Consider the following 12,511-nt stretch of genomic DNA (forward strand, 5'->3'; position numbering starts at 1 on the left):
AAACTAAAGGGAAAAGCATTTCCTTTAGTGAGCTAGAGTTGAAATTTTTTTAAAAAAAATCTGTTTATTTTGAAAACAAAAATAAAGTGTAGTTGATGCCCTCAATAAAGTTCATGCTTGACCTGGCTTCATTTGAGGACATTTTTGTTATTTAAAGTTGGATTTTTCAATTGTGAAAAGTGTTTTCTCTCAAGGAGGATTCTTCTACATTCCTTTCCCACAGCAAATGTTCAACACTTGTAGGCAAAATGAAAGGGGGGGAGCTTTAGTTTTAAATTATGTTAATCTACAATACTGGATTGTCTAGACTGATACTCATCAGAACAGTTTCCTCCTGACTGCAGTTACAATTAATGTTGAGAGGATGAAAAGATAAATTTATCCTTAGAGCAGGACAAATAAGAATTATAACTATAAAATATAGCTATATCTTCTTACAAAGATTGCACAGACCTGTTATTTATTGCTTTCTATGCAAATACTGCAATGACTCTCTTTTGTTATATGAGTTTATATGTAGCCTTCTGAAAATACTAGGATACAAAGTATATGAACTTAGGACTGTGCTTTAATTTTGTAAGCAATTTTTTTTTTTAATGTATGTATCCCTCATGCTCTATTGTGTTCATTACCAGTGGCGTAAATACATTACAATCATCTCACACATTTCCAAGAAGCAGAAGAATATATAAATTCAGAGATTTTTCTCATCTTAGATTTATGCAATTATATTAAGACATTCATTCAACACTCATATATACACCCATATATACACCCTTGCCACAATATTCACTTATGACATTTTTATTTCCAACAGACAAAAACCCTTTTTCTTTGCATAATTTTGAAAATATCATTGGAAAGAAAATCTGTCTCTGTATCAAGTAATTTTTTGAACTGAATTAGAAATTCCCCGATGCATCTTCTCTCACCAATTAGGAACCAAGATGGATTTTTGCAGATAATTCCAAAGAGACGGCTTGGCTCAGATGTATGTACTGAGCTGCAAAAAGCACTACACAGTGCTTGTGATATTTGACATAAAACATCTAGTAGAAACATATAAAATGTCTAGTAGTGGGATAAAATACAATTAACAGCATGGGTACTCTTCTTCTTCCCCTGAGATCAGCTTAGAGCAGTGAAGTCCACCATGTATGTCTCATCCAAATTAAGTTTTGGAGGAAATGGGATACAATTAAAACATATATATAATTTCCAATTGAGTTTATAGGAAAAAGAAATAACCTTTCTTACTTTTAAATAGACATGTACTTTGTAATATAAATCTTATTTTTTGGCAATATACATGCTTTTCTACTCTAAGACTCATGTTTAACAGTTTCTCTGTGAAAGAACAGAAGCCAAAGTATATTTTTCTGTACTTAAACAGCATGCACAATAGGCATGTCAGCAAAATTTACAGGATAATGAAATGATGCTTTCTTTTTACCATCTGTCTCCTCACATCACTTTCTTTAATTGTTACAATCTGGTTTCAGTGATTCATAAGAAGAAATATTAGGTAACATTAATAACAGTATTTAATTAGATTGTTTAAGATACAGTTTGGAGTTAGCTGCAATTAATTTAAAGCAGTTGGAGGTGTGCATGTGTCAGAGGAGGTTATTTGTTTCACTTTGCTTGACTAGCTGCTAAAGGAGATGATGATGTGTTTCCCAAGCCCTGTTATTTACAACTTTCGCTTTTTCTTCCAACTTCTCCCTTTCCCAACCCCCCTCCCGACTGTTTCAGCCAATGGTAATTTAGATAACATCTAAAGCCTTGCCTGACAAGGCAAATTCAAATTATGAAGCAATCCTTCCACACAGAAAGACCTTGTTTGTTAGATTAGTTATGGATTGGCTCTGTATGACAGCTTGTTTGCAAAAGGTGAGCTATCTAAATTTCCAACACAGGCAAGCATCATTTAAGGAAAAAATAGAGATGTCATGTCTCTTACTTGTCACAGTGTTCATGTAATATTCCTTCTCAGTTTCTTCATTGTTTACTTCTTAGGAAAACAGTAGCAACTGTGTACTTTCAAACGAGACACCTAATTTTGTTATGGATGAACATAGTGTTGTGACAAAACAGTGGCACAGCTGTCATAACAGCTGTCACACATTAATCATGACAGTGACAAATAGTATAATTACTTTATCTGGAATGTCTAGCATGAAACTCAGTATGCACCACTGCAGCATAAGCATATCAAGCATCGTTTAATTAAAAGACATCCATATAGGTTAGTCAGACATGATCTTGGAGACACTGATACAATATGAAAATAAAATTATTTATCAGTCCCTTTTTAAGAACACTCAAAGACCAATTACTTAGTCAACAAGGTAATTTGAATCTCTTTCCTAATCAGTCTCTTTGATGCCAATTCTGCATAGTGAATTCAGCTATTGGCTTGCATGTATTTCTGACCCAGAACCTCAGCTATATACCATGTTAAATGGTTATCCATTCTTCCAAGATGGCTTAAATGTTCTTAAATGTTCACATCTGTCCCACATCCTTTGATTGAACAAAATATAACAAACTAACAAGCTTCATTGTATGCTGCTGTGTAAAACTTCTTTCCCACAGACTTCGCAATGGAGATAGAAAAGTGAAGTTTGTGTCACAATGTGTGCATTGGGATCTGCAATTACATCTGCCAGCATTGAAGTATTATGTAGTAAGAGCCCATTGTAAAGACAACTATCACTGAAAAACACAAATTCAGCTCAGGCTTAAATTTCAAACACACAAAAACATTAAGAGTTTTTTTTGGTGGATTTTTTTTGTTTGTTTGTTTGGTTGGGTTTTTTTGGGGTTTTTGGGGGGGTGGGGGGGTTTTTGGGTTTGGTTTGTTTGTTTGTTTGTTTGTTTGTTGTGGGGTTTTGTTTTGTTTGGTTTGGTTTTTTGTTGTTGTTGTTGTTTCCTATGAGAATCCTATCCGATTCAACATTTCTTTAGTATCATTCTCTGTGTCCACATGTTTATACACGTTTGCAGCTGTTTTATTTAGGTTTTTCTGAAGATAAAAGGCACACATAAAATTCTGTTGCCAAGGTTCTCTTCACACACTAACAAATTCTGCTAGTAATTTCCAACTCACAGTATTTTTACTTTTTCTTCCAGATTTGTTAAGCTCTGCTTCTTGTTGAATTCACTTATTGAATTTCTAGGGGCAGTTCATGAATTGTACAGAAGCTGACTCAATGAAATATTAATGAATCAATTTCCATAGACATGGATTCATTATCTCACTGGATGGCATCAGAAAACACAGTACTGCGGGCAGTATCCTTCCACACCTGCCTGCCAGAAGATTTCATTTTACCATTCAATTTTTAAAGCCCACACTCATTCTAGGTAAGTTTACACGGGAGCTTTTCAATCTCTTGCTCTTAAGACAAAATTAAGGGGGAAACATTATTTAGATGAACCTCAGTAATCCATTATTAATCAGCAAAGGAAGATTTTCAGTGATTTGTTCTGGATCACAGGAACCAACTTTTTTTAAACAAAATAAATTCCTTAAAAATATGAAAGCTTTATTTTTCCTTCCTTCAATAAGAGGTACAAAGAGAAAAATGGCAAAATATTTTAGTAATTGGTTTCTGAGATTAGGAAATTTACATCAACGAATCCAAGTTTTAATGACTGGATTTAAGATTTCTATGCTTCTGCAGGGAAGCTATATGTAGATATAGTCTCCAGAAATGCATCTTGAAATTTTTTCAGCCATCTAAGTTTTTAAGAAACCCCACAGGCAACACGCAATGCCTTCCATAATTACTTATATGTTCATTAATAATCTCATCTCTACCAAAATGAACTACTTACAAGGGAATCTTTCGCATGCTTTCAAATTTCAACAAAGATCGTTGTACTGACTTCCTCTAAATTAACCATGGATGAAAGATAAATGGCTTATCTCCTCTTGTATCCTTGTTGGGGGTTATGTTTGGTTTTGTTTTTTTCCCTATATAATTTTTCCCCCATAAGTTGCTAAGAGACGAAATACTGATGCTTAGAGGGTGCTTGACCCACACAAAAGAATCGGTAGAGGGAGGTGGAAGACTGCATAAGTTTGGGGGAGGGAAAAGGACAGGGCTGGGGGGAGCTGAGCATTCTCTTCCTGTTCTCAGCATCGGAGAGGCATGGTCAGGCTGCTGCTTGCTGCGGGAGGAGTCCACGGTCAACAGAAAGTCTGGGCCTGGGAATTCTACCATCATCCATCATCTGCTCATATGCCCAGGAATTTGGAGCCCCCTTCGCCTGCCCTGCTGGAGCTGGGCCAGCCCTGCCCAGCCATCGCGGCTTCTTCAGCACTGCTCACTTTGCTGGGACACCTCCCCCTTGCCTGCCAGGACACCCCCCTGCCTGCTGGGGACTCTCTCCGTTCCAGCCACCAGCCTGGGAGTTTTCCACCATTCCAGCTTGGTGCTCTTGGGGTCCCAAGGGATCAGACTGCCCCAAGCTTTGTGAAACAAAGCCCCTCGAGGTTCCTGGTTCTGTTTATTATTAATGCTGTAGTTGTTGTTGTTTGTTTGTCCTGTTATATTTACTAGTAAAGAACTGTTATTCCTTTCCCCATACCTCTGCCTGAAAAGCTCTTTAATCTTCTAAATTATAATAACTTGGAGGGAAGGGATTGGAATTCCCCACTCCTAGAGAGTCCCCATGCCTCCCTAGCAGATACCTGTTTTTCAAACCAAGACAATCCTGAATTTGGTGGATTAGCATATAAGGTTCTGACAGGCTCATAATGCAGAAATCATACTGTCAAGATAAATACCTTTCTTTAAGTTTGTTTTCAGTGAAGTTAAACTTTGAACTTCTATCTGAATTCCCTGCATAGAGACGTTTTTAGGGTATTCTTTGGCATAACCAACTGCAAGCTAGAAGATGAAATTCCAAAATTCCTTCTCACTTACTTAGTTAACAAGATCTTCTTTCTTCTACCTGTGATAATCAGATACCTAACAGAAGTACTCTCTTTCCCTAACAACAGGAACCAGCAGGCTTTTAGTGTGAAAATTAGCAGCTGCCAATTGTATTTATCTCTTTGACTGAGAGGTTTATTATTTATCTTCCCTGTTGCAGTGCCCATGTGGCAGCACTGATATTGAGCAGCTGGACAGGTTGCACCCTGTAGTCACATCTGTAGCTATATAGAACAACACCACTTTCATTGCCTCAATGCTGGAGAAGTTTATCTTCTGTCAGTTAGATTTACTACCTACTTCATGAATGGTTAAGGGTTTTTCTCTTCATTTCCTCCAATATGATGTTGAAAGCATGCTACTGTAATTTGGTACTAATCATTAACAGCTGAGTAGTTGAGTATTTGCTTATTATTTCTTTTTAATTAATAGAGATTTCCAGTTGGGTTTGCAAAGATGAATCTGGAATGGTGAAGAGTATAAACAGTGATTGCTCCATGAAACTGGGAAATGGTTGGAAAGGACTGCAAAATACAGATCAGTAAAAATTACACATATAAGTGAGTGCATCATAGATCATATCTGTTTCAGTCATTTCTTAGTAATTGAACTGATTAATTAGTAATTACTCACATTAGGCTTTCTTCCTGAGAAAGTTGAGTACTAAATTGTTTGCTTTACATAAACAACCACAAAAAATACATTCTTGCTTGTCATCATACGATAATAGCAATCATAGCCTAGTGATATTCTGTATGTTTTTCTAACAGTTTATTAAAGGAACTACATCTTTATAATGCACTCATGAAAATATACAGTAATATCAAGTTTTTATCCAGACAGCTGTCACAGTAGCAAGGCAGATCCAAGAAACAATTCGGGCTAGTTTTGGGGGCTAGTAATGGCTGAAAGATACTAATTCTTTTTCTCCTTCAACTATTGTAGAACCTGCCAACTCAGATCCAGCAATATTCAGACAGGACATTGAACTGTTTTACCCTAGCATGTGTACACTCAGCTTGTCACTGGAACATTGCTTTCTCAATTTTTCTCACTGCATCAATGGTCTGCAGTTATATGAAAGTAGAACTCTTCTTGTTTGTTCTATTTCACTCCTTATAAGACGAAAAAAATGGGTACCACTTCCCCACTTTAGAGGACCATAAAATAAGATATTTGAAAACCAAACATTCTCAAGTTGAGTTCATCTCAAGAGGTAAAACTAGTGTTGCTACATATGCCAGTTATGTTGGGGCAAAGACAGAAGTCAAACACTGCATATTTAAATGATAAATTAATGATATAGAAAGTTCCTCTTTCTTTCTCTATAATTTCTAAATATTAAAATTCCTCAGTTTTGTCAGTTCTTTGAAAAAGAGACTCATACTTCTGATGACCATTTGCAGTAGGTTAAGGCTTGAGGGTTTCTTCTTCGTGTTTGTAATTGCTAACTGATTTTTTTTATGAAAGTCTACAACTGAGTTGCTAAAACAAAATTCAGCAATATTTTGAATAGACAATCTTTGTTTTAACTTTTTTGTGTTCAGTGATACCTTATTTTTCATTGTGGATAGTTAAGATTTCATTCTGGCTATCTGGAATATATATTTCCAATATTTAAGTTGAGTCCTGTGAATTCCCAAATTAAAGCAGCACTGTGTTTTTACACTAGAGCATCCAGTCAAGACTTGTGCATAAAAGATATAGCATGAAATAACTGAGAATAGATTAATTCATCTAAATAAATTCAGTGCAGGGAATGTTGCTAGTGAAATAGATATCAGGTTACCTAGAAACCTTAGGAAAAGGTTAGCACTTTTAAGTATCCCATCAATCTTTATTAATTACAGTTGTGTACTGTGTAAAATGACTGATTTTAATCTATATGATATTCATGAATATGTCAAAGGTATACCCAGACAGGTATATATAAGGAGAAAACCTTACATAAGACCTATTCTCATTCCTTCCAAGGAGATGATAGCTTTAATGCCATAGTGTGCTTTTGTTACACTTCACACTGCACAGAAGGACTGGGCAACAACAGGCTGTTGAAACACAGCCTTTTTAACACCTTTTTAACCTGTCACCTTTTAAACAAGCTTTAGTTAGATTCACCAATCATAATATTTGGCAGCTTGCGGCCATATGGATCTGCAGACATGATTTCCTGTTCAGCCTTCATGTCATCATCTACATTGTAGGGTGACATGACAGAACTAAGCCATGTGCAGGACTCCATCTTCCTCATTGAAATTTCTACCACTTGGTCTGGTCTGCAAGAGCTACAGCAAAACTCTTCAAACTTTTAGAGTAACAGTACACTTAGGCTTTCTTTGGGCATGAAATATTCTGAGAAAGTGAGAAGCTACCTTCAAGCAGATATCCTCCTATAATTGTTTTCATGTCTAGCCATGTTTCCTCTCATCATGTTGTACTGGTCACTCTACATGAACTTGCAACCTTCTCTAAATATGTCAGTGGAGGTGAACATGAATATACTGGGTTTTGCTGTTTATGCAAATGTACAATAGAAATATTAAAAATTCCATCTGTGACAAGGTATATTTTTTGTTAGAGTTATGAGTTATCTTTTGGAAATGAGAGTGGAAGTAAAGAAAAAGATAGCAACAACACTGATGTTGTTGTGATATGGTAGCTAAGATTTTCTAAAGAGAAAATGTGGGCCTGTTTATTTTTCTCAGAGAGAGATCATAATTTGAATGGTTCAGGAAAAAGGAAAATAAATTCTTGAGAGATGTAATGTACTGTGTTTTCACATCTTTTCATGAGCGCTATCAAATACAAGCCTAATTAAGTTATTAGGGGTTTTTTTTTTAGTTTTTCAAAACTGCTAAAGGTGTATTTATATTTTTAGGTTAATTCTGCAAAAGTTCTTCTGAAAGCACAAACTCAGTTTTGGAAATGTTCACGTATGTCTAATGAGTAACTCACAGACAGTTAAATGAGGGTTAAGGATGTACTTAGATGTTAGAGACCTCTGGCACACCTTATATTTGGGCGGGTCATGTGTTTTCTGGTGTTGTTTGTTTGTTTGTGGATTTGTTTTTGTTTTATAAGTTATTGTCTAGGCATAGAGCAACATAAATGCACCCTTATGGTTCCAGGCCTAAGCAAGTGTGAGTTCCTCAACAATATAGATCACTCACTTCATCACTTTAAGTTTTTCTAGCTCAGAGATTTTTGCCTTTTTTAGGTGCTGCAATCATGTTCTTGGAGTCATCATCAAAAGCAGCAATGAGCACTCTGAGTATGGAGTTGCATTAGGAATACAGGCCTGAGGCTTTTAGGTCTTTTGAAAAAACAGACTATTATATTTAATTTTGTCATCTCAGCATTATGCACACATGAACACATCACTAATGCACCATAAACAAAAAGCAAAATTATGTTATGTTTAGTCATTTCTGTAGAGGAAGAAGAGATATTTGGGAATAAGTTTTAAACTTTGGGCAATTTTCATACCACCACATTCTATTTATATTTCTATATTGCACAAAATGGAGGTGTCACAACCAGATTCTGAATGTTTTATTTGTTCTGTGATGAGAGACATAAGCACACTGAATATCTGAGGATAACAACCAAATATTCTCTGGCTTAATGCCTAGGTATATGATTTGAATGGATACACTCCTATGACATTATAACACATGTTCTTTCTCATATTGCTATACAATTGTTATCGCAAACCATATTTAATAATAATGAATCATAATAATAATCCAATGATTCACTAACAGTAGTGTCCTTAGCATAATAATAAGTTTACAGTTCAGTACCAAGTCTCCTAGCAGAAGAACAGAAAACTCTAGCAAAAATAAGTATGAAGTTTTCAGCCGAACGGATCACTGGCCTCTGTATTATCTCTCAACAGCAAAAAGAAATATTAAGTAAAATTTACTTTGATTAGGTAAAAATTACTTTTGTTTAGGAAAGACAGATATTGTTTGACTTTGTAGAATAAGATTATGCCAAGAAGTTAAGCTGTTCATGACTATCCTGGGAAGCAGTTTTGCTGAGTTTATGATTTATAAGATCTATCCCATAGAAAATACGTGGGGTTTTTTTTCCTAGAAAATTATTTGGCCTCCAAACATCTTAACTAGTAAAAAAAAATTCAGTAGAGATCAGATCCCATCTGCATACATAATGTGTAGGTCCACACAAACCTGTAATATTATGTTGTTTTACAATTTATGCTGAAAATTTTGCTGGGGTGTTTTTTTTTGACTCTTTAAAATTACAAGCATTCTTAGTATTCTTAAAGTAATTACTATAGTAAAAAAAGTTCTCTTAAGCTACTCTAATTAAACTGTGTTAATGTTTACCTGATACTTACACTGTGCTGAGAAGGCACTATGCTACAAAAGTGATTATTCATTCATCAGAAGCAACAGATTTAAATTGGAGAAACTGAGCTAAAATTTCCAAGCACCACACATCCCTGAAACAAATCCCTAACTGTGGATGTAATGACAAAAGCTAATTAAATACATGTATCCACATCAGACAATGAAGAAGAGGGTGAATGGAGAACCTCTAGATCTGATAAATTGGAAGTACATGGTTTGGTTTTCTTGGTATGTAAGGTAAAAAGTCAGCCAAGGTCCAGAGCCAACTGAGAAGCAAACATGCGTTCTGCATAGTGTTACAAGAGAGTTTTGGAAAGCCAAACACATAGAGAGGGAAGTTTTTTTAATAGATAAAATAACCATAAGAGATGTCTATAAAAGAGCTGCTCATATGAGCCATCACCACTAGAATACAGCTTGCCTTGCTTGGAAAAATATTTAAGTGGCATTTCCCACAGGGTTAAGAAATTTAATACCTTCTCTGAAGATGGAACATAAGATCTGCATCTGAGAAAGCTTTAACTATTACCAACCATGGTGACATCATTCCATGGGCTGATCATTCTGCTCAATGTACAGATGTAAGAAGACCGTTCTTAGTCCATGTCTGAGTGGCTTGAGAAGTAGACCACTGCCTCAGATGAAAACATGGCTAGAACATGCATTTTATGATCCTTTCATATTAACTTCCTCAACTTCTTCTTCTTCATTTCTCTCCACAACCCTGAGGCCATTAAACAATACCTTGACCTAGGGTAACTTTATGATGCTTTTATCCCCAATCGTCTGTTTTGTTTGTGCTGTATATTGAGTCCTGTGCCTTTAAGACTGGTTCTAAGAGCAAGGAGAAGCGTGGAGTTTGTTTTGAGAAAACTGCCTGACTCCTCCACATTCTTCTCTGGACTGGGTGTTCAGCGGAGGCTTAGACAGACTGCAGGACAGAGATCTTTTTGCTTTTAGTTAGTTTCAGCTAGCTAGGGCAGAGGAGTTGTCTGGACTGTTTTTTTTCCTTTTTCTTGGAACTGTTTAAACCTGCTCTGGACTGAAAACCCAGGGGAGCACTGGGGGCTGCACCTGCGGCCCACCGGGGCCTGGACCTCAGCATTTTCCAGCAGCGCCGGAGGGACTGGGACTGAGGAGAGACTGAGAGAGAGAGCCAAGCTACACCCACGGCAAGGACTTTTTCAATTTGCCATCTCACTTCAGAAGGAGAGGTTTTATTGTTTCATATTATTCATTCTTTGTACTTGTATGCACTTTATTTGCTAAATGAAAACATTTTTTCTACTTTTCTCCAAGGAAGTTCTTTACCAGACTGGTTGGGCGGAGGGGCCACTTGGGTTTGCTTCCCAGAGGGAGCCTATTCAGGGGTTTTCTCCCAAATTTGTCCCTAAACGAGGACATACTTCTAACTGGTGCCCAACATGGGGCCTGAGAGAGTGGAAAAAACTTGTATTGATTATTATTAACTGCATTTTTGGTTGTCCTTTGTGTGGGGATTAAACAGTCAGTGGCCATGTTGCTTCTTGAATTCCTAATGTCTCTTAGAATGGAATCTTTTCTGCGTTTCTGTTCCCTAGGCTTTTTTGAGGTCTTAATACCTTTCTGGTCCCTAGGTTTGTTTTCTTACTGAGAAATAGCTCCAATATTGTCCCTAACATACAGCTTTTACACTAGGGATGCACAAATTAGAATAGTTATTTTACTGGGCTCGGCGATTATGGTTTACAGGAAGCTTATAAAGATACTGGAGTTTGTTCTGGGTATGTTCGGTTTATGGCTTTTTCATCCTACCCTGTGTCCTAGTTCCAGCAGCATGTTTTGGGGATTTATCAACAATTGCACCCAGTTTGTTAGAGGAAGAATAAGGGATGAGGCTCTTCAGCCTCTTCTTTCCTTCTTCTCTTTTGAGTCAGTTACATCACTTTTGGAGAATGTTCAGGGTCTCCTGAACGTTAAAGACACCACCTTCCTGGTATTTCACCTGATGACCTTCTGTAGTGGTGTGAGAGTTGTTTTATTGAGTTATTAAGTTATTTTTGTAATATTTTTAAGTTATTTTTGTAATGGTTTAGTCCACTATACCCCCCTGTGTTTTGTAATAGTTTTCCCCTTATGAGTTAGGTATTTAAGCAGACGTTTTCTGTCAATCATTCCTTCCCTGCACCTGTCCCTGTCAATTCCCCCTTCTCCTCGTGGTCGCCCTGTCTGTCACTTTGAGACCCTTCCCTGGATTCTGGAAAGATCCAGGAGAGGTGTCGAGTGGTAGGCTGGTGCCTGGGGAATCCCCTCCTACCCTCCTGTGATTTGTTAATGGTTCAAAGGTTGACACCCCTGTTACCACCCCTGTGTTCCCTGGTTGGCTGACCCGTTGTCAGCCCTCCCCCGTTTATAAGTGGCTGTCAAGCTTTGATCTCTGCTCTCTCTGGGCAGCAGTGGTCTGAGGCGGAGCTCCTTGCCAGACTCCCCTTAATAAACTACCTTCTACCCTGCCTAAAGAGAGACGACTCTTCTTTCGTCACCGCCGTCACAACTCCATCAGGTCCACTCGCTGGTGTGGGGAACCAAGAACCCACCGGGAGGAGGTTACTCGCCCTGCCTGTAACCCCGACCGATCCTCACTGTGGCAGTGCAGAACTGAGCTAGCCCGCACGCCTGCCAGGCGTGAGAGGACACTGCTATAACCTTCCTCTATATGGTTTATAGATTTTCTAGAATGAGCTAAACACTGTAGGGCAGCAGATAGAGGCAAGGGAGCAGGGAGATAAATCAGTCACTCAGGCTGCAGCCAATCCCACAGCTACTCAGGCTGCAGCTAAACCAGACAGTGAGGCTAAGACACCGGCAGTTGCTGCGATAAAGAAAGGAAAGAAGCACGCAGACAAAACCGATTGACCAGTAGACGATGATTCAGGTGAAGGATCCTCAATGCCTCCTGACACCCAGTCAGGAGTCAAACCAACTGACACACAATCAGAAGCTGAAGCAACTGATGATACACAGTCAGAAGCTGAACAAACTGATACAAAATCAGAAGCCCAACCAACTGGCACAAGATCAGGAGCCCAACCAACTGCTACAAGATCAGGACATACTTTTGAGTCCTTTTCCCTGAAGGACCTTCATGGCCTAAGAAAGGATTATACTCGACGACCTGATGAATCTATAATTAGTTGGTTGGTCCGTCTT

The sequence above is a fragment of the Hirundo rustica genome, chromosome Z, assembly GCF_015227805.2.
Source record: "Hirundo rustica isolate bHirRus1 chromosome Z, bHirRus1.pri.v3, whole genome shotgun sequence".
NCBI lineage: Eukaryota > Metazoa > Chordata > Aves > Passeriformes > Hirundinidae > Hirundo > Hirundo rustica.